The sequence below is a fragment of the Hesperophylax consimilis genome, chromosome 20 (assembly GCF_061612785.1).
Source record: "Hesperophylax consimilis isolate HC1 chromosome 20, BYU_Hcon_1.0, whole genome shotgun sequence".
NCBI lineage: Eukaryota > Metazoa > Arthropoda > Insecta > Trichoptera > Limnephilidae > Hesperophylax > Hesperophylax consimilis.
In genome coordinates this window covers 26503651-26528770 of record NC_142855.1, presented here as the reverse complement: position 1 = coordinate 26528770, position 25120 = coordinate 26503651, and positions in this window count along the sequence as shown.

Below are 25120 nucleotides of genomic sequence, written 5' to 3'. Positions count from 1 at the left end.
GGAAAAACAATTATTTTGTCCTCATTGCACCTATTCCAATTTCCATAAGTCGAATATCAAAAGGCACTTAAGCACCCATACAGGAAAAAAACATTTTCAATGTTCCGAATGCAACTATGCATGTTCTCAAAAAAGCTATCTGACAAAACACACGCTGACTCACAGTGGAGGAAAACCTTTTTTATGTTCTGAGTGCAACTACTCATCTTCTCAAAAAAGCCATCTTAAGAGGCACATGCTGACTCACAGTGGAGAAAAACCTTTTTCATGTTCTGAGTGTAATTATTCGTGTTCTCAAAGAGGCACTCTGAAGAACCACATGCTGACTCACAGTGGAGAAAAACCTTTTTCATGTTCTGAGTGCAATTATTCATGTTCTCAAAGGGGCACTCTGAAGAACCACATGCTGACTCACAGTGGAGAAAAAGCTTTTTCATGTGCTGAGTGCAACTATTCATTTTCTAGAAAAAGCCATCTAATGAGGCACATGCTGACTCACAGTGGAGAAAAACCTTTTTCATGTTCTGAGTGCAATTATGCATGTTCTCAAAGGGGTTATATGACGATACACATGCTGACTCACAGTGGAGAAAAACCTTTTTCATGTTCTGAGTGCAATTATTCATGTTCTCGAAGGGGTGATCTGACGAGTCACATGCTGACTCACAGTGGAGAAAAACCTTTTTCATGTTCTGAGTGCTATTATTCATGTTCTCGAAGGGGAAATCTGACGAAACACATGCTGACTCACAGTGGAGAAAAACCTTTTTCATGTTCTGAGTGCAATTATTTATGTTCTCGAAGGGGCAATCTAACGGAACACATGCTGACTCACAGTGGAGAAAAACCTTTTTCATGTGCTGAGTGCAACTATTCATATTCTAGAAAAAGCCATCTAACGAGGCACATGCTGACTCACAGTGGAGAAAAACCTTTTTCATGTTCTGAGTGCAATTATGCATGTTCTCAAAGGGGCTGTATGACGATACACATGCTGACTCACAGTGGAGAAAAACCTTTTTCATGTTCTGAGTGCAATTATTCATGTTCTCGAAGGGGCGATCTGACGAGTCACATGCTGACTCACAGTGGAGAAAAACCTTTTTCATGTTCTGAGTGCAATTATTCATGTTCTCGAAGGGGCGATCTAACGAGTCACAAGCTGACTCACAGTGGAGAAAAACCTTTTTCATGTTCTGAGTGCAATTATTCATGTTATCGAAGGGGAAATCTGAGGAAACACATGCTGACTCATAGTGGAGAAAAACCTTTTTCATGTTCTGAGTGCAATTATTTATGTTCTCGAAGGGGCAATCTGACGAAACACATGCTGACTCACAGTGGAGAAAAAGCTTTTTCATGTGCTGAGTGCAACTATTCATATTCTAGAAAAAGCCATCTTACGAGGCACATGCTGACTCACAGTGGAGGAAAACCTTTTTCATGTTCTGAGTGTAATTTTTCATGTTCTCAAAGGGGCACTCTGAAGAACCACATGCTGACTCACAGTGGAGAAAAACCTTTTTCATGTTCTGAGTGCAATTATTCATGTTCTCAAAGGGGCACTCTGAAGAACCACATGCTGACTCACAGTGGAGAAAAAGCTTTTCATGTGCTGAGTGCAACTATTCATGTTCTCAAAAAGGCAATCTGATAAGACACATGCTGACTCACAGTGAAAGAAAACTTTTGTCATGTTACGAGTGAAACTAATAATTATCTTTTCTGACGAGTTACATGATGACTCACAGTTAAAAGTTTACGGAAAACATTTTTAATTTAAATATTCAACTACATTGCTTTTCATCAACTTCTTTATGAAATGCAAGGTTATGGTGCACACCAAAAATTTATAATCGTTAGTAAAGCTAAGGTTAAAAAGCTTTGTTTAATTATATAGTTTGGAAGCAGATCTGACTCTCACACAGCTCGTGCATCTGCGAACGTTCAAAGTGTATCTCAAAAAGAAAAAATGAAAATGCGGCAAACAAGAACGAAACGATGGATGTGTTGAAGATCGATAATGCCGGCCAATTGGCCGCGCTTAATTAAAAATGTACTAAATGACCTACATTTCGCAAAAAAGATACTTTATATCAAGTACCAGCTATTCTGGTTTAATAACCTGGTTTAGAAAAAAATTAAACTTTACTACTCCGCAAGCAATTAGCTGTCTCTCGGAGTGAACTCGGGACGGGGATTTAAATGATCTTACAAACAAATATACACATTCATCATCAAAGTCTTGCTAACGACAGCGGATACACTGTAACCGATGGTACCGAAAACTGAAACTTACCCATTATTCTCGCTTTAATTTTTTAATTATTATCGTTTTTAAAAACATCTTCTGAAAGTAACGCAAAATGGGCGAATGATTATTAAAACTTTTTATGTGATATTTGGAACCCTTTTTTCTTCATATACCTTCTAGCCACTTGAGTATTTCCAAATATTATTGTGACAATAATAATACTCCATCGGTGTTAGAAATTATACAAAAAAACTCTAATTATTATTCCTCGTACCTACCTTTATTTGTAACTCCTATGATAGCCAGTTATTAATAATAAAATTTCTTTTAAATGTACATATTTTAATTCGATTGTATAAACATTATAATTAACACTGTAAAATAGAAGTAGGCCGAGTGGCCCAGTTGTAGCATTGTGAACCATGTCATTTTACTAACATCATTATTAGTTCACATTTTCTTAGTAAATATAAATTTTTATTTGTTTATTTACATGTATTTTTATAACAATCATATTTCCTTAAATCATTATTATGTATTATTTTATTTATTTGTGTTTTAATCCAGCCGGACTGGTAGGATAGTGCAATCCCAGTCTGCCATATTACATGAAATAAAACAGGGAAAGAATAAAATAAAGTTTAAAAAAATATATTTATAAACATGGAAATAAGATAAAACAAAGAGAAAAAAAATATTAGGCAGGTACCTAAATATAAAATTAAAATATAAATCAAAAATAAAATAGTCATAAAAATACAATAAAAAAACAATTAGACTAAGTTTAATTAAACCGTCCATCAGGGAGGTCGCCGCATCATCTGCATCCATCGCTCATTGACTGGGGAACTGAGCCACTCGGATGCAGCAGATGTTGGTTGAGTCCTACCCCAGAAGCTGGCTAGTCGGTGGCGAAGTAAAGCGGGGAATGAGTGCACCCTCCCTTCAGTAAACATTGTGGAGGCTCTGCAGAACCTCGCTAGTTGCATGAGCTGCCTGTATGCATTATTGTAGCACACCCTCAGCTTGTCCCATTGCGCTGCTGGGTATTGTGTCCACAGCTCAGATGTGTCATCACAGTGCAGTGCAGAATGCCTTGAAAAGTAATTTTCTGACATCATCGCTACAGTGGTAAAACCGCCTTGAGAGCATTCCGGACCGAATATTGATTGCGCTTCTTTGTCGTTCCATGTCTTCTATATCCTTTATATCCTCGGTTAGCATATGTCCCAGATATTTAACTTGCGAGGCTACAAGTAGTTCTTTTCCGTCTAAACAGATAGGAGGAATATTTATTGGTTTTATAAAAACAGTTTATTTTTAAACAAGTTCTGCTGTGTAATTATTATTACGTGTGACAGCTGTTTCGCCCTCTAAAGGCATTATCAAACTGACAGTTTGATAATGCCTTTAGAGGGCGAAACAGCTGTCACGCGTAATAATAATTACACAGCAGAACTTGTTTAAAAATAAACTGTTTTTATAAAACCAATAATAATATTATTGTATATATAAAAAAATTTAAAAAATAAAATGGAGTTCTACAAATTAAACTTAATAACAATAAATAATAAATAATATTTATTGGCTCCTTGTTGTATTTAAAAACCACGATTACTGACTTTTTGCATTGTACAGCAGGTTATGTGAGATTGCATACTCTTCGCATATTTGCACAAGTCGTCTCATCGCTTTAATCGAAGGCATCATAGCATCCGCGTAATTAATATTGTTACTGCCTTGACCGCAGATATGACAACCAATTCGTGTATTTTCGTAGTTCTTGTAAGAGGTCATTAATGTACACATTAAATAGAATAGGAGACATTCTACCCCCTTGCCTTACTCCGCTTTTTAGGAATAAGTGTCTTGAAGAAGCTCCTGCCCATTGAACATGTCCGTACCAAATAGCCAACATATTAACCACTGCTGCTGGGACATCTCGTTTTATGAGTTTTTCCCATAATAATTTATGAGAAACACGGTCAAAGGCCTTGCTTAGGTCGAAAAAGCACCCATAAACTATGGTTTTCCTTTTTTTGTAGTATTCTATTGTTTGTTTCTCTGTGGAGTCAAGAACTGGCAATTAACTCCAAATAATATTTTTAGATGGAAACACTGTTTTAGGGATTGCCACCCGAAAACAGAGCTCTCACCAGTTCGGTCAACGGTCGCCATTCCTGTTTTTCAAGCCCGACTTGGCAGTTGACATTTCTCGGCTCCTATAAAATCCTTCTGATATTAATTTTGTGTCATAGTGTAACGTATTTTTATTAAACTTTAATTATTAAACTACATCTTTTTACTTTACCACAATCTACACAACACACATTAAATGGTCGGCGCTGTAAAGGTAAGTTATAGCCCCCACAACTCCACAGATGGCCATATCGGTTGATGAGGCGCTTTTGAAGCCGAATTGGTTATCTAGGGTAAATAGCTTGTCTTTTACTAGCGTGAATAGAATTTTTTCAAATAGTCTTGAGATCATATATCAATGAACTAAAATTATGGTTTGATGAAAACCTGTTGACTTTAAATTCTAAAAAAACTTATTATTTACCATTTTTCATTAAAAAACAAGAAACACCTAAAGAAATGAACATAATTATCCACTCCGTGAAAAATACAGAAAACCACAAATGTAATATGTTATGCACAAACATAGAAAGCAAGACCGATATTAAGTACCTAGGCATAACAATAGACCAGCGTTTAAAATGGTCCCCACATATAAATATTCTGAACAACAGAATAAGGAAACTAACATATATATTTAGATGTTTGAGAAATATTTTAAACGAAAAATTACTTAGAACCACATGTCAATCAATTATACAATACGGCATTATAGGCTGGGGCGGTACATATAAAAATCACACTCAAACAATTTACATATCACAAAAACTAATAATAAAAACCATATTAAAAAAACGTATTCATATTCGTCCGAACTTTTATTCAAACAATTTAAGGTCAGAAAATTAAGTGCATTATACTTCTACCATGCAACATTACAAATTTATAAAAACTATATTCAAAATAAAATTGCACCCTTTAAAAATAACAGAAATCTCAGACAAACGTCCATACTTCCTACTCCTAAATGTAAAAAAAAACAATAGGACAGCTCAACCATGAATATCGCGGAGTTAAATTTTTTAACTCACTACCAGAAAAAATTAGAAACATGAATGCAAATAAAAACGAATTCAAAAGCCACCTTAAAAAGTATTCCGAACAGTTGGACTGAATCGTACCAAATATAAACCAATATAACAACACCCCCATACACACAAGCCCTGCTTATTTATGGGGGTACATCAAATACTTATATTATGTAATTAACAACCGTACTATATTGTGTAATTATATTATGTAATTGTTATATTATGTAATTCGTGATCTTTTTTTTACTATTAAAAAAATAAATAAAAAAATCATTGTCGCTAGGGAAATAGGTCAGTAGTTTCCTAGTATCGATGCATCCAGTTGGTTGGATTTCAAAATTGGTATGATATCAGCTCGACTCATGTCCATAGGCATATGTGTGTGTCGTAAGAGGCTTGAGTACAGGGCGGCTAGAATAGTATGGAGATGATTTCCTTATGTGCTCGATACCAATACCGTCGTATCCTAGACTTTTACCGAGGGCGGTTGGCTTAATCGCCCATTCGATCATTTCAGGAGTAATGTTCATGAACAGGTCATCATTTGCCGCAGGCAAACATGTCATCATATATGGTTTCATGCTATCTCCTTGATCCTCGCTTAAAGAAAAAAAGTCTCTAAATTCGTTAGCTATGTTTTCATCCCCCGTGATGTTGTTGACACTTAGTGGAACTTTGCTCTTGGCTTTCAGCACAGTTGAAGTTTTTTGCCAAAACTTTTTGAGGTCTTTGTTGTGCATATCCGTAGCTATGCTATCCATTCTTGCTTAATTTTCCGAGTGCTGACATTTTCGGAGAGCAATTTTAAAAGATTTCTTACTAGTTTTTCTTTCGTCTGCAATACGACCTTCCGTAGGCTTTCCGGCTTGGACCCAGCAAAGGAATTCATGCCTTGAATGGCGATACAGAGTTGATACTTGATCATTCCACCCTGGAACAAAGTCATACTTTTTTTTGGGTCTTTTATTTTTGAATGCTTTTATGGCGGAGTTTCTCAGTGTTTTCACGATAGTGTCGTAGATAGAATCTAGTTCCATTTTGCGAACTCTGTCATCACAGTTAAATCTCTGACATCTAATGGCATTTGGAGGTTTTATTTTAGGCGATAATTATTCCGCCCAGGCGTTGTAAGTTTTTACATCATTTCGGACTTTGCCGCCCATTTTCCAAAATATCTTGGTGGATTTTGTCTGTTAGATATAATAGAGATTAGATCCACATCTATTTCGATATTTAGTGGGAGATGATCTGACCATGTCGCATTGGTTGTGATGTTCACATTCCTCACTGCACTGCTCAACCCCTGTGTCATAATACAGTGATCAAGCCGGTGGTTCCATGAGCATCGCTTACGTAAGTGAAAGTATCAGAGCTTAGATGCACCATATCAGTGTATGTATAGTTATTATCAGTACAAAATTGTGCAAGTTCACGTCCAAAAAGAGACCTCGGATCTGCATTAAAATCTCCCATAATAATTGAGTTGGAACTGTTTTGTTCCTCAATAATGGCGTTCATTTTTCCCAAACAGTTTAAGAATTCCGGTAAGTTTTCGGCTGAATTGGTTGGCATATAAACTGTGACTATAAGGAGAGTTCCATTGACTGACTCTATTTCAATAGCCGCGATTCAAGGTTCTCTACAATCAATAAGATTAGTTTTAATTGTATTGCGCCATAAGATACCAACGCCTCCGTAGGGGCGGCCAATTAATGGACCGTCAGAGAGGTTAACAGCGGATGTCCCATGGCTGAAGAATTCCGGGTGTATTGACGACAGATATCCTAAGTCTGTAGGTAACAGCCAGGTTTCCTGCAATACAATGACGTCATTACAAGTACATAGTTCTTTTATGAAGTGCTCTGTTCGACGAATTGATCTACAATTGAATGATACAATTTTCAGAAGCTTGGTATTTGTAATATCAATTAATTTTTAATATTATTTTGCATCATTTATTTGCGTTTTCGGCATTCGGAAAATGTATTTTCTCACAACCGAGAATTTTGGCCAGATACTCGCATCCATAAGTTTTTCGTATGCTGACTCGGTGGTCCCAACTGAAAAATTCACATTCACTTGGTCTAGATTTTCTATCCGGAGTTTTTAAAACTTCCACTAAGCTTCTTATTTAACCTTTCCCTAGAAACTGGTGTATTTCCTGATTTGTAGAAAATATCAAAAATTTACCGATTTATAAAAGCGACATAAAGATTTCTGTGGAAAATTACAGACCGGTAGCAATACTATCTGCACCGGCTAAATTGTTCGAATCGATTCTTTATATATTCACACTACCACAAGTTGAACCGTTTCTAATTTCTGAACAGCATGGATTTAGAAAAGGTCGATCGACAGAAACAAACCTATTGGTGTTTACGAATTTCGTATCTAAATCATTAGACAAAGGCCATCAAGTAGATTGTTCATACAATGATTTTTCAAAGGCCTTCGACACTGTAAATCACGACGTTTTACTCAATAAACTGGCTACAATAGGATTCTCCATAAGACTACTTACTTTTTTTGCTAGCTATCTTGCAGACAGGAAACAGTGTGTGTCTTAAAACTCGGTCATCATGGAGAGCATTCATTTCTATGTTCCCGATGGTTATCTACGTCACCGACAACATAGACTATTTTATCTCCCGGCCTGCAGAACTAACTTGCCAATGGTCATGCCTGTGGGGAGAGCAATCTTGCTGTTGAACAGAATCAATTCGGATATCGACATGTTTTGCATCAATGAAGCTTCCTTTAAAAGGCAAGCTCTATTATCACTAATATAGTTGATATACACACTGTTACTATAAATCTAAGGATTCTTAGTATAAAAATATTTAAAAAACACATTGTAATTAACAATTTTATAATGTTTTTGAAAGGAATAAACAAATTGAATTGAATTGAAAACGCTCGATACTCGCCAGATTTAGTTTTTAACTACTGCATCAATACCGCTTGTCTTAAGAAAAGAGATCACACTTTCACAAGTAGTGTTTTTCTCAAGTCTTGTGACGAGAGCATATTTCGTTATCTGCAGGCCTTTGATTTCTGCATTTTCGTTGCTGCCCAAAATCATGTTTTTCTTTTTTATGAAAGTTGTGTTTTTTTGTACGTGTTTTCCTTACGGATTTCCATCCATGCCCATTGTGATTTTCGTTTTAACTTGAAGGGTTGTCGTTGACGACATCTGCAAACGATTTCGGGCGATCAATTGGTTTTTCGGCCTGAAGTGGGTAATCTTGTTTTGACCTTGTCTCCATAGATGGCGTTCACATAATTGCATCTTCCAAAGGTTTGGCCTTGATATGAAGCTTCGGTAGTTCATTAGTAGATGGCACTGCACTGTTTGTGTTTACTTTCGTTAGTTTATTGACAGTAGATTTGAGATTATTTATCTCCGAAGTTAATAAATTTATTTATTTATTTATGTCTATTCTTGGATACACGTTTAACAAATTATTACAGTGGTTTATATTGCAGTACAGAGAAAAAAGTACAGAAAAAAGGTATAAAAAATGAAGAACATAGGTTGATTTAGGTAAAACTGTGTGTGTGTGATATTATATGTAACGTGAGCACCTCACTAGGAGAACCTGTGCTGAGGTGTTAACGTGTTTGTGATTAAGGGTGACTGGTATTTATGTGTTATGGTAGAAAGTTAATATTTTTTTTTTTTCACAGACATATATATTGAAACATGAAAGCACACTTTTATATGTGAGTGTATGTATTTGTGGATAATTCATGAAGAACGTGTATAATATTTAATTTTACTTATATTACTTATATATATTTTGGTTATGTTTGGTTTGGAATTATAATCTTTTGAATAAAGTGAATATCTTGATTTTTTATCCAGGCTACGATATGTTTTTTGAAAAAGTTTGTAGATGTGTTTTTAGTCAGTAATTGTTTCAAAGTAATGGGCATACTGTTGAAAAGTTTGGTTGCGTAGTATTGAAAGTGTCTTTGTCCGTGTGTGGTGTGTGTTATCGGAATGTTCAGTGTTTTATTTGTTGAGGACCTGGTTTTTATTATAGCTTTTGCTTGATTTGTAATATGAAGATTATTATGGATGAGGTGTAGGAGAGCAGTTTTGGCGTAAAGTTGTCTTATTGACATGACGTCTAGTGTTTTGAAGATTTTGGTTGAGTCTGTGTAGAATGGTACTTGCAGTATGAGTTTTATTATTGCCTTTTGAACTTTTTCAATTGGGTCAATTGTTGTGTTTGTAGCGCTTCCCCAAGCTAATATTCCATAAGTGGCAATGGATTGACACAGTGCAAAATATATTGATCTGAGTATTGTTAGTGGGAAAATGTTTTTAATGGATTTTATTAGGTGCAAGACTCGTTTTAGTTTATTGGTAATAAAAGAAATGTGTTCAGTCCATTGTAAGTATGTATCAATAATAACTCCTAGGTACTTTATTTGTTTTACACTTTCGATGTGTTCGCATTGGCAATTGGATGATGTTTGCTTACATTCATGCAAAAACAAGTCCAAGTTAGAAGGAGGTTGACCTCTTTGTGTAATACTATGTTTGATATATTTTGTTTTGACTGTATTAACGGTAAGAGTATTTCTGTTTAGCCATTTTATGACAATTGACAAACTTTTTTCAGCTGTTACGAATAAATCTTTCCATGTGGCTGCTTGACACAGAAGAACTGTATCATCAGCGAAGGTCACGATTTTACCATCAATTTCAATGTCACATAATGTATATGAGGAATATTAGTGGGCCAAGGACACTCCCCTGTGGGATTCCGTACGTGATTAAAAGTGGTTCACTTGTCTTGTTGTCAATTTTAACTCTTTGTGTTCTGTCAGGCATGAAACTTTTAATTAATTCAAATTCTACTCCATTAATGCCAATGTTTTTTAGCTTCTTGAAAAGTTTTTTGTGCGAAATTGTATCGAAGGCTTTAGATAAGTCCAAATAGATTGAAATAACTTTTTTTTGCATCTAAATTATGTGTAATAAAATCGGTTACAGCGGCAATTGCGTTTTCTGTGTTCCTATTTTTTCTAAAGCCATGTTGGTTAACTGAGAGTATTTGCAAGTTTTCCAGATAATGTTGCAGCTGTTCTTTTATTGCTTTTTCAAGAATTTTTGACAACGTGTTTAATAGTGTAATGGGTCTAAAGTTGGTTACATTATTTTTAGGTCCTGATTTATGAATAGGAATAACCAGACCTTTTTTTAGGATGCTCGGAAAAATTCCTTCTTTCAGGCTAAGATTAATAACGTATGTTAGTGGAGTAAGTAGTTGTTGGCTTAGTGTAATTATTGTTTTAGAGTCTATTCCGTCGGGACCTGATGTTGTGTTATTCTTTAGGGAATGTATTAATTTGTTGGTGTCTTCCCGAGTTACTCTATGTAATTTGAATAGTCTATCACTATTTTTGTGAGTGCACTGAGTCGGAATTTTTTGAGGTTCTTGATTATCGTTACTAGACGACTTTTGTTTTATATTTTCGGCTAGGCTAGCTCCTATATTTGTGTAATGTCTGTTTATGTAATTAAGGATAAGTGTAGGATTTTTGTTGAAGTCGACTTCTTCGTCGTTGATAAGTATTTTTTTTATTTCATCATCTTTGTTTTTTTGTGTATTTGTACTTTCCCTCAGAATAGACCAAACGCTTTTCGGGTCAAAGTTAGCAGTTATCAGTTTGTTTCTGTAATATAATTCTTTAGCTTTTCGTATGATTAGAGAGCAAGTATTTCTGTACCTTTTATAGAAAGAGTTCAGAAAAGTATCATTTGGGTTGCGTTTGACTTGTTTGTGCAGTTTGTCCCGTTTTCTAATGCTATTTATTATGCTTTGAGTAATCCATTTTTTAAGTCTTATTTTGCGGTGCGTGAAGGATTTGAATGTTTTTGTAGAGTTTTGAGTGATGAGCGTTTGTAGGTATGTTATAAAGTAATTCCAGGCTTCTTCAGTGTTGTTATTTTTTTTAAGGTGTTCCCACGTTTGTTTTTCTAGGCAATGTTTTAGGTTCACGTAGTCAGTTTCAAATTTCGTGATGTTGTTTTGAATTGTTGGGTTCAATGCCTGTGTGGTCAGTCCTATCATTGTTGTGTAGTGATCTGTCAGTTTGATCTTTAATTGACAAGTTCTTGCTATGGTCGGATTCATCTTTTAGGTTCTGAACATCACTTTTGATTATTATTAAGTCTCTCAGAAATGCAGTTGCGTCAATATAATCGAATGTGACCGGCGGTAGTTTGTTAATGTTTAAAACCGCATATTTCGGTATATTGTTCGGGTCGGTTTTTTGAGGATTTTTATTAAATCCGTTATGATTCGTTTTTTCTTACCATCGCTGACTCTCCTGGCAAAGGATTTTTCCGTTACGAAAATAAGAAAAGTTTGTAAATAAAAGTGTAAAAATGATCTTGAAGCGATCAAATTTGTAAATATGGCTATGTTAGTATTTTTCTCAGGTCCCCCGTAACATAGCGCTCAGAAAGAGAAAAGATTCACTATGCTACGAGGTTCCTGGATATTTTGTACATGCAAAAAAGGTAAAAATAATTGAACAAAAATGGTTATACAAATATGTTAAAAACAGCATTTTTAATATCTCCTCAGTGGTAGCACATAAAAATAGTGTTAATTTAACTACCGCCGAGGAGATGTACAAGTAAAATATAGACATTTGCAACATTTAATTAATTGATATTTCTTAGTAATTTGTACATAGTAAAATTGAATATCGTTCCGCTCGGCAGAGGTAGGTGCGATGCGGTATCGATGCCATTCCGCTGCCTTAGTTCTTGTATGTTCAATAGACCATTTAGCAAATTTTACAGGAGACGTTTTTTTTGTTTTTACAGGCAAATTCTAAAAAATTCTCGATTTTGGTCATTTCGTTTAATACATAATATGTGTAACAGGAAATTATTAAAGATCATTTTTCGAAGATTGAAGCTATAATATGCCCATATAATGACTTTAAAGGTGGACGTTAAACATAGCTTGAAAATGATGAATGATTATTTTGGATATTGAACATATCGTCTGGAGATTGAACAATTCGGCTCCCATAAGTTTGAGGTATTTTTTGTTCAATTAGCCAATTAGTGGTAAATTGCATGTACAGGGAGATTTTCAGTCTATTTGCGGCATGTTCCAGAGAGGAAGATTTGGTGTAAACACCACCATAAGAATTGAAATGGCTTTAGCCGTGTTTGGTGATCAGATCTGAATAGATACTCACATACCATCTCTCTTCTCCTTCATCCTCCTTCCTCTCTTTCTCCTCTCCGTCTCCTTCCCCTCCACACTACCTTCAGCCTCACAATATACTAATATACCCCAATTGGGGATTCCATAGTCTCACTGGCTCCAGATGGTTGGGAGCAGTTGAGACTGTGTGCGGTATTCCATAAAAAAATCCCGAGTGATGCCTAAAACTATTGAAGTTCAATTTTCAGTTGAAAATTTGTTTTATTTTTATTGTTTCGTTACCTACATTTGACAAATGTAATTTTTAAAGTTTACTTACTTTAGAAAGATTTTTTTTCTTTCGGAAGGTCTTATTTGCTTTGAGCTTATTATTTATATTGATTATCGTGAGTAAAATATTATTTTTTTAAATACTTTCAGCTCTTAAAATCCTAAAATTATAATATCCCGCGATTCGGTTAATGGGTGTGCGCTATTTAACATCACATTTATTGTAGTTAGTCGTTTGCCTAGTTGGTTTTATTGTAGTTCCTACATAAGAATATGTTTATTGTTTGTTATGTGACTAAAAAAAACAAAAGAATCAGAAACTTTTAATTGAATGAATTCAAAATTGAAATATTTGGACTTCGTTTTCATCAGCGATCTCAGCAGTGATAACGGACTAAATATGTGTCGTAGATGTCTTTCAACCAGATTATGAGGACAGTCGACTTTTTTCACATTTCCATGTCCTGTGTCTTTTGTTGTATTTCTGGAATAAAAATAAGTTTTAATGCACTAATATAATTTATTAATACTCATTTTAGGTAAAAGTCCTAAGTTTGTAAATAAATAATTGAATAAATAAATAATAAATGAAGCATCTTGTATATTTGTCTTGCAAATTCAAGAAGTACATGTAAAATATGGTGAAAAAACTTATAAATGACATAATTTTAAGACTTACCTTTCTATTTGAGCTACTGTTCTAAGGTTTATTGATTCTGGAGTCGGTGAAGTCATTTTTTAGTTCAATAACAGTATATATTCGCAATTAAACGTATTTTTAGTGGAACAATTTCGTTGTTAGAAAACAACTAAAAATTAACATGGCCGCACATTTTAACTAGCCGGCTCCTAATTGGTTGACAGTGGAGATTGAACAATCAAGACCTCAACGTTCGGCGGGATGTTGAACAAATATCTATGAACTTTTAAAAAATATTATATTCATAACTTTGAGTGTTTGAATGTTCAATATCCAGGAGATTGGACAAATAAGAACTGAAACATTATTCCGTGAGTGGATATTGGCACTCGAAAAATGCTTAAAATGTCACTTAAAAACCAAAAAATATGTTTTTTTTGAGCTTCATTAATGCGCAATAGGCTAATGAACATATTGGCATTCATAACTCAGTTTTGCAAAAAAAGGTCTATTGAACATACAAGAACTAGGACAGCAATTCGGAGTCAAAGTTTTCAGGCCGCCTTGGCCGAAAAGTGGCCCTTATGATACCGAAGTGGCCCTTATCATAAAGTGCCTCAAACCAAATAAGGCTCCAGGCGAAGATCAAACAAATAATATCCTGCTAAAACACCTACCGCAGAGAGCAATAATTTATATTGTAAAAATATTCAACGCCTGCCTTCTACTCGGCCACTTCCTGACATCATGCGTCAGTACTACCGTTTCACAAGCCAAACAAAGATCGATCGAATCCGTCAAATGATCGCCCTATCAGCTTATTACCAACACTGAGCAAAGTCCTTGAGCAAATCGTCCTAAACAGGTACCTACCTCACCACGAGCAAAATAAGACCCTTCCTGACGAACAATTCGGTTTTCGAAAAAGCATTCTACGACCCACCAACTTACGCGAGTCGCAGAACAAATTATTAGAGGATTTAATAATAAACGCTTCACCGTAATGGCGCTATTGGACCTCGAAAAAAGCCTTTGACACGGTGTGGATGGAAGGTCTCATATACAAAATGTACATTACCAACACGCCAACATAAGAATTGCGCAATCGTACTTAGAAAACCGAACCTTCACGGTCAAAGTGGGCGATGTTACATCAACAATAAGAAAAATACCTAAAGGAGTCCCGCAGGGAAGTTTACTCGGACCGCACTTTTTCAATCTGTACCTCCGATATACGATATACCTCCGCTAAATGAGAAATGAAACAAGGCAATTTATGCCGACGATGTGGCAGTCTACGCTACCTTAAGAAAGCCCGAAATAGCAGTGAAATACGTACAGCGAGGCCTCGACACGCTCACCGAATACTACAAAAAATGGCGGCTGAAACTAAACGAGACTAAAACTGAAGCGATAACATTCACGCGAAAATGCAAAAATAACATCCCGCAAGCCAAAATTCTCATGGGCGGAAAGCAACTAGATTGGAAATCCGAAGTCAAGTACCTGGGACTCACAATGGACTCAAAACTAAATTGGAAAGCTCACATCGCCATAGCGACGGCGAAAACTCAAAAAGCAATAGGATCGATAAGCTCAATATTCAACAGAAAGAGCTCGCTAGCTAAGAGAAAGAAAATACATCTGTACCTCAGTCTAATACGCCCGGCGCTAACGTACGCTTTACCGGTTTGGAGTAACATTGCGTACACTACATTTAAAAAACTTCAAGTAACTCAAAACAAATGCATAAAAATCGCCTACAACACACCACGATACACAAACCTCAAAAAAATACACGAACGAGAAGATATACCTACATTACAGGAGCACGCATACCAACTCACATCAAGATTCTACAATAAGGTGGAGTGAAATTTTTTTTTTGAGAATTTCGAAATTGACATAGTTGGAAAAAATGCTCCATATATTAACAATTACAACAAAAATAATAAAAAAAATATATTCACAATACCTGGACATCGCCGAAGCTTTATATTTTATCATTTTCACGATTTTACCTAAGTATTTATAGCTCATGTACGCGAAATAAAACACACATAAAATTTGTATTTTACCATTTATTTTACAGATAATACATTCGTAGATTGTTAGAATGGAACAAATAGTGGAAATAAAAAATGTACATATATTATTTACCGCATTGAAAAACTTGAAAATTACAAAAGTTACTATGAACGGTACTGCATTTTGGTGTTAAAAATAGGCATAAGGTGTCGTGACTCTAACCTTGTTTTTTTTAATCCATCTCGCCTCAAGGGTCCACAAACAACGGCTGAGGCTTCTGTTACAATTTTCACACATCTCTCTGTAGCTTGAGTGTGGCAAGGAAAATTCTTTATCATTGGTAGTAGTAAAACAGTAACTGTCGTAATTCGAGTCGGACGTGTCGGACTGTGCTCTACATCGCAACTATCTGATATGGCGACCAGATCATCCCAAGCTTGGGACACAATTACCACGGCCCTAAAGGACCTCACGGAACAAATAGGAGGACTTAAAAATCATATAAAGGAGCTCAACGTCAAAATTGGTGAGCAATCCAATATTATTGTCACTCAAAATTCTACCTTCGCCAATCTATCGGCGAAGATAGTAGCACTAGAGGCGGCATACCGTACGGAGGGGCGCGCAACCAGCGATCCGGGTGCCCCACCCGCCCCGCCCGCCCTACCTGCGGACAATATCCCGACACCATCGAAAATTCCGGAGGTTGTCGAAATATTTCACAACGGTGAAGATAAACCTGAAGAAACGGAAAAACCGAAGAAAAACAGAAAACCGAGAAAGAGGAAAGTGGTGCCTGCGGCGCAACATCAAGAAGAACCAAACCGTCCCTCTCTCGACCCGGAAGACCAAGGAGACTGGAAAACACAAGCCCGCAAACCTCGGACACGCACGCGACCAATAACGGGTACTAGGAAAGACACCTCTTTACGCGCCGTCGAACGTAAATTCTACATTCACGCTTGGCGTTTTAGCCCGAACACCGAAATCGCGCATATAAATACTTTTCTTAGGTCTATAGAAGCAAACATAGATTTTGACATTGTCAAATTGAATGCGAAAGGGAACTACAGTTCCTTTAAAATTGGCGTTCCTCAAGACAAAGAAGACACATTCTTAAACGCAGCAAATTGGCCGGCAGGAATTTCAATTTCAAAATATAAATTCCTAGGAAAAAGCGTGCCGACTTAATGGCGATACTAGAATTAAAATATCAAAATGTTCGTGGCCTAAACACGAAAATAGATGAATTTTCAAGAAACGTTATCTCACAAAATTCAGAAGTAATTGCTTTGACAGAAACATGGTTGCAAACCTCTGTTTTTGACAAGGAACTGTTTACCGATCAGTATACAGTACATCGGCGGGATCGAGACGGGCAGCGAGGGGGAGGGGTACTTCTTGCTGTCCGCAAACCACTTGCATCGATGCGCTTAAAGGAACTAGAAACAGACGGCGAGCATCTATGGGTAAAGGTAGTTAAATCTAACTTTACCGTAGTCATATGTGTTACGTATTTTTATTGCTCAGACGATACTGAAATTAGACGCAACTTCTATGAGCATCTAGATACTAAATCCAATTTATTATTGAATAAAAATATTATTATACTGGGTGATTTTAACCTACATAATAAACCTGAGGACGTGTTAAAAGACTTTAAATATTTTTGTGGTTCAAATGGATTAACTCAGCACAGTGAAGTATTAAACAGTTATGACAATATCCTGGACCTCGTCCTAAGTAACTTGTCCCTGTGTGAAGTGACTAGAAGCGAAGAACCGCTAGTCAAGGAAGACCATCATCATCCAACACTGGCCGTCGCGGCGCGTCTAACGCGAGCCGCACCATCACATAGCAACGGCCACAAACATCACCGCGCCCGCGCCCGCCCCGCCTCGTCTACACACAATATCAACTGCTACTCGCAATATAACTTTAAACGTGCTAATATAGAACTGTGTCAAAACATTCTGTCACATTTTGACTGGAAATTTCTTAAAAGTATACATTCTGTTGATGTTGCGGTAGAGTATTTTTATAATGTTTTAACAAGTGTTTTTGATTTATGTGTTCCAATTAAGAAGTCAATAAATGTGAGTGCAACCTACCCGGTATGGTTCACAAAATCAATTATTGACAAAATAAAAATCAAGGAAGCGCATCGCAGAAAATATAGAGTACACAAAAAGCAATCAGACTACTTATTGTTTTCTGCGATGCGATCCGAGCTCAAAAAAGATATTGTCATAACTAAACGACAATATTTAAACAGAATTCAGGACGGGATTAAAGACAATGTCAAATGCTTCTGGGATTTTATAAAATCACAGAAAGCTAACTCCAGGTCACATAACGGCCTGAATAGTGGAGACAAATTTATAACGGACTCAGAATCTATCTGTCAGAAATTTGCAGACTACTTTCAATCTGTGTATGATAGTGAAACCCCTAATCTTAGTACAGATTTTACGCGAACAGAGGTCCCATGGAACGTAGGTAACATTTCCCTAAGATTAACGAGCCCGACAGAGGTAGAAGCTTATATCCGTAAACTGAAGACTGACAAGGCTACAGGGCCGGATGGAATCCCTTCCAGTACTATCATTAGCATAGCGCCAATGATAAGTGAAGCTCTTTGTCATATATTTAATACCAGTATTTTGACTTCTACTTTCCCCCAGATATGGAAACTGACCGAGTCAGTCCCATTTTCAAGGCTGGTGACAAGACAGACGTCAAAAACTACAGACCGGTAGCCGTATTATCAGTGCTACCAAAACTATTTGAAAAAATGATTTGTGACAAATTAAGTCTCCAGATTATGCCATTCATTGGAGAAAATCAACACGGTTTCCTTCCAAAGAAATCAACAGTCACAAATCTGCTTACTTTCTCGAGATTGGTAGCCACCGGTTTAGACTCAAGGCACCAAACAGATGTAGTTTACACCGACTTTGCCAAAGCATTTGACCGTGTTAACCATGATATCTTACTGAGGAAAATGTTTAAACTAGGTTTCGACCTACCAACACTAAACTTTTTCTCATCATATTTAAAATCCAGAAAACAATTTGTTTCGGTAAATGGACATAATTCAAAAAAATTCTCAGCGAAATCTGGAATTCCTCAAGGGTCTAACCTCGGACCGCTGTTGTTTCTAATACTAATAAATGACATCCAAAACTATGTTAAGAATAGTAAATGTCTACTGTTTGCAGATGACCTTAAAATTCTAATGGAAATAGGCTCCCAACAAGACTGTCTTAAAATGCAAGCTGATCTGGATGCACTATCTGAATGGTCGTTGATAAACAAATTAGATTTCAATACAAAAAAATGTGTCACTATGTCTTACACTCGCTCTTTAAACACTATACTTTACGATTATAAGATAAAGGGCGAAACACTATCACGTGTAAATTCTGTAAAGGATCTCGGTGTCGTCTTTGATCCCGAACTGAAATTCTCTGGCCATATATCGCAGCTCACTCAGTCTTGCTACAAACTTCTTGGATTCGTCATTAGGACATGCAAGCAGTTCAATAACCAAGATGCTATGTTAGCATTTTTCGATGGCATACTGAGAAGCAAGCTGGAGTATGCGAGCGATGTTTGGGCACCGTACCACCAGAAGTACATTGAAATGATAGAGCAAATCCAGAAGAAATTCCTCAGGTATGTCTATATGCGGACGCATGGAACCTATCCCAGGTTCATGCACCATATCGACTTACTTGAGGAAACCAATTCTGTGAGTCTGGAAACTAGGCGGAAAGCAAGCCTAGCCACTATATCTTTCAAAATTTGGAACAATTTTATTGATAGCCCATTCCTCTTGGGATGCTATGATTTATATGTACCAGACCACTACAGCCGAAGTCGATACCATGACTTATTTAGAGTACCAAATGGCAAAACCGACGTCTTGGCAAAGCATAGCATGACGAGGGGAGTGGTGCTGTTGAACGAATTAGCAAAGAATTTGGATGTAAATGACTGTTCTTTAAACGACCTAAAACAATTTTTGAAGAGTCACTTACCCAAATGCTGATATGATGTAAAATTATACTGTTTGTAAAATTGTATTGAATTGTTTGTAAAATTGTATTGAATTTGTTTTAAATTATACTGTTTATAAAATTGTACTGTAACTGGAACGAATGTTCTGTTGTACAATAATAAAAAAAAATAAAAAAAAAAAAAATATCCTCAATTATCGTGTGATCGGTAATTGCTTGTAAAATTGTCTCGTCACTGACAAATTTGGTTAGTGGTGGCTTGGTTATATTTTCCCACTTTATAACATCAATATAATCATCTGCTGAAAAATCAAAAACAGGCACTTTGAAGGTACGAATAAAGTCTGATTGCATTTTTATTTGCCGAGCTTTCAATATTCTTCTCGACGCCAACTCTCTTACGTATTTTCGGTTGTCGTTTAACATGGCTAACAATATATTTTCGTGATACCCAAAAAAACCATAACGATGGATTACTGGATCAATAATGTTTTTTAAATCTAACTTTAAATTTTAAATTTGACTAACCTAACATTATATGAAAATTTTATTTCCAATGCACTTGCCAACAAACAACAAGTTGATTCTATATATACGGACTTCAGTAAGGCGTTTGATAAGGTCTGTCATAAAATCCTCATTAATAAACTTTTGAAACTCGGCATTAATGGAAACCTTTTATCTTGATTTAAGAGTTACCTACTTAGGCGTCAGTTAACTGTCTGTATTAATGATCACTTATCCTACATGTTCGAAGCTACCAGTGGCGTACCCCAGGGTTCGCATCTTGGTCCTTTACTTTTTAATTTATTCATTAACGACGTAACAAACATATTCACCCGTGTTCTCATTCTAATGTTCGCTGATGATATGAAGATATATAGAATTATTGACAATATCGAGGACTGTCTAACACTTCAATCTAATATTAATAGCTTTTACGATTGGTGTCTTAAAAACAAATTAACTCTTAATGTAAAAAAATGTCAACTTATGAGATTCCACAGAAAAAAAAACCCATTTTTGTTCACCTACTTTCTCAATAATCACACCTTATTATCTGTGGATGAAATAAGAGACCTTGGTATAACATTTGACACTAAATTAACATTCATTAAACACATTAATAATATAACCAGTAAAGCAATGCAAATGTTAGGATTTGTCTTACGGATTTCAAAGGATTTTAAAAATTTAAAAACTGTCAAATTACTTTACACTTCACTTGTTAGAAGCCAACTAGAATTTAACACCACCATTTGGAGTCCTTACTACAGTGTACATGAGAATTCCCTTGAGCGAGTCCAACATAAATTTTTACGTTATATTAATTTTAAATTGGGAATATTCGTCGAAAACATTAATTACCCCTCTCTGTTACAATTATTGGGACTCGATACATTAAAAGAAAGAAGAATTTGTTTTGACCTATTTTATTTATTTAAAATCGTTACCAACCTGTTGAACTCCCCTGAACTTCTTTCGTTAATATGTTTCCATGTACCTAGTCGATCAGTTCGTTTCAAATTACCCTATCATTGCAACAATACAGGATCTAACGCTGAACTCAATTCCATAATAAATCGCCTACATGTACTTGGTAATAAATATGTTTTGGATGAATCTATAAACATTACTAGCTTAACCTCATACAAACACTATTTAATTAAAACTGTATGTCAGCGCTTCTCAGATTGATTATAATCAAATATAGTTTTAAAGTATTAATTTATCCGGGATTTATTGTATATGAATTGTTTATATATTTATATATATATATAAATATATAAACAATTGTTGTATTGTATTTATAATAACTATTTCTATTGTTCTCTTTTATGTATTTTATATTTATATTTTTTTTTATCTATGTATATTCTGTATTAATATGTATAACAAATGTTATTTTTTTGTAAAAGCCGCTATAATCGGCGTTAATAAATAATAAATAAATAAATAAATAAATAAATAAATCGCTGGACAAATACCGTGAAAGCACTATTGTTTCGTGTAAATGCCTTGCACCGGAAAGACATAATGGTTTGGTCTTAATGTTGAACCACATAGGTGCGTAAACTGTTAATACAAATGTCGTTAAAGTTATCATATTTTTTTATGGTTTTAGGGCAGAAATGTAAAGCCGAAGAATCCGATTCGCTGTAGTGAGCCACCTGGATTGTACAATTTTAACGGGATTTGTTTTTGATAAATTTTCATTGCAGAATCCGGAGTCAATAGTTTTACACATTTTCAGTAGATACAGCTGATCTGTACTTAAATCCTGTGTATTTGTCATACTTGATAATGAACATTGAATGATTTTAAATTTCACGACAGGAAATTGTTCACACTTATTTAAAGATTTACCAATAATTCCAGTGAAACTTTGCGGTCCAGTCGTGGTTCCGTCGATGTTCTCAAAGAGATGTCGCAAAATGAGTTCGTTTGCATGTAATTGACAAACAATCCACTGTAAAGGCCGTTTGAGATGTGATTTAAGGCGCCGAATAACACCTCCTTTGTACCCCGTATTAACTGCAGTTCCGTCGTATCCAATTGCAACAATTTTTTCAAAGCAATATCTTTCGAAGACAGTAATGAAATAATTCCATTACCTATTGCTTCAGATTTTCCGGGTTTTAATGAAATGTGTCCCATGTACTCGCTACCTGGTTCTTTTACTAAACTAACGTATTCTTCAGTTATTATTTTTCGCCGGTTGTCCTCCATGCTTAAAGTTTTGTCCTTCCGTTTGTCGAAGAATAAACCAAATTGATTGGAATCGATTACTAACGGCTTAATAGTAAGGGCAGTTCTTTTCTTCTTTCGAGCTCGACGAATTTTACTCATATCCACAACGCGAGATGTATCGTTCTGTGAAATTAAGCCAATATCTCTATAATGTTCTGGCCACAACAGGGAAGTCTTTCACCTCATGGTGAGAATTATTTGGTTGTGCTTCACTTTGCATTATTTCTTGAGGAATTGAAGACGAAGCACATTTTTTTGAGAGTCTAAAATTTAAACTACAAGAAGGAATAGCGTCAGTTAATTTGTTTTTGCACTCAAACTCATCATGATAACGTTTCCTTCTCAATAAATTCATTTTTTTTTTTGTATCATCTCGGTCCAGACCTCCTATCATCATTTTTCGATCCGTTCGCTGATCCAGTAGGAATTTTTGTTCTTTGATAGGAATTTTTCGCTTCTTTTCACACGAACGTAAGTCAAAAGATGTGCATCTGCATGTCGCTATATCAAAAAGAAACGGGGTTTTTCCTTTGAAATGTTGAAGTTTTTGACGATAAGCCGTAATATTTTTTCTGCTTTTGGACGACTTATTTGATAAACTATAGTACATATTATAATACGTACGAATTTGTCTCGCAATGCTCCTGTGGTCAATAATGGGAATCGACGCTCTATTCCAGATATCCTCTAACTTCACGGAAATTTCTTCATATGTATCTTTAAATTGTTCTTTTTTAGAATGGTGCACCCACAAAACACATCGTAATACATCTTCACAAGTAGGCAAAACATTCAAAGGTAAATCACTTCCAGAACCGAATACAGGACAAGTTAGTTCACTTCTTAACATTGCCATAATGTTCAACTTTCAAAGAACAGTCGATATAAACACAAATTTCGAAAATTAGTTGATTTATTCTACTGCAGCGCACAATTACAAATACCCATAGTTTAACTGTTTAATTGTTCCTATAGTCCTACTTTATAATTATATTGTAAAATAATAATGTAATTATATCATAGGTAATAAATAAACACTCAATTTTTTTTTACATAATTATAAGCATTTCTAAGAATCGGGAGAACATTATTGGTGTTTTCAGTGTTTTTATCAAAAATTCAAAGTGGTGGCGATGTCGTAATTATAAATAAATATTTTTTTATTTAAGATAAGTACATAACGGAGCACCAATCCCGCGTATGCCGAATTCTATATTACGAAAAAAATAATTCTCCATACTAGACCGCTCCACCTTAATGAGCAGTTCATACTGTGTGGAATTGTTTCGCCGAGTGTCGCCGGTTTTGTTCACCAATACTACTGCACACCTTCGCTTACGCTAAGGTATCAAAGCTGTTGTGGCTGAAAGCTCAGATCTCATTGGCTCAGAGCAAAAATTGTAGTTTGATCTCTCGCTCTCTACCATAGCGACTTATGTAACAGAAAGAGAAGCTAAGCATGGGTTATGCTGCTATAAAAATTAAAGGTAATTTCCAAGACGCCATTTCGAAAGTTGAAGCATGAAGTCAGTTGAAGTTTTAAGCGTACCTAAATATTTTGAATTTTCTTTCACTCATCTAAAAATAATGTTGCGTGCTAGAATTCTTCAAGGTGATAAATTAATGCTGTGTTGTGTTAAAGTGTGTTATCCGGTCTATCTCCATCAATTGACAGAAGGACCCGAACCCGTTGTTAAATACAGGTACTAACCTCTCGTTCTTTGATACAATGATCCTGATTCCTGAATGTACTTCATTGGCTAATAATTTAATTAATTTTCCTTTTCAGAACTATCCGTATTCCGACGCGATACTATACCACGTATTAGGATGCTAAAACTGCTAAACAAAGCCACGATTACATCAATCAAGGTCATTTAATCCTCTCCAGAATTGAATCATGTACCTTATTCAGATTTAACCAGCATTTTCCATAATGTTTGCTGGCGACAAAGCAGTGGAAATTATATGAAACCCTTGCAGGAGAATTTGAATAACTTCTAGTGCTGTGGCAATAATAATTAACACTTAAATTTGTTACTCTTTACTAATATTTATAAGATGTAAGTCACCTACAGTACGCTTGAACAGTGTGGAATCCTCATTTGAAGGAATATTCTGAAGGTATACACCTAATTTATATTGCAGTGAAACTTGCTCAAGAAGTTTTGTTTTCGCTCCCGTAAAATTCTGCAGAAACTGCATAAAACGCTTTTTTTTCCCGTACAAGAAAGTTCAAAAGTTTAACAGTGAATTAATCCATTACCATTAATGTCCCCTTTTTCTTAAAATATTTTTAATTAATTTTATCCATGAGTTTTATTAAATATGTGTACAATACTAGAATAGTGTAATCATTGGTCTCAAATTTTGTCTTTTTCTAGGTAAGACGAAGGGCATTTTGAGCTGCGTTGGTCCGACGGCAGCCCTTTCTCCCAGGAAACAGAAGACGCACAAGAGGAGATTTTGGGGACCAGACGGCAACTGCGATATATAAAACATTTGTATATATATATATAACAGACTTTTCTTTAGGCCTTTTTAAGGTATACAATTCCGTAGTACATTATTTTGATATTCTCATAAGGTCTCGCCAGCGTTAGCAATGTAAGCGGCCAAAAATAATCTTTATATCGACTTTTCTCTGCATTTTATCAATATGTGTTAATGCATGTGTTATTTATCTAAACCTTCCGGAAAAAATTCTCTAAATGATGCTGAAAACCTTAACGAAATCAGTCGCATAGTTAAGAAGAACTAAGCGCACAAACAGACAGACGCGA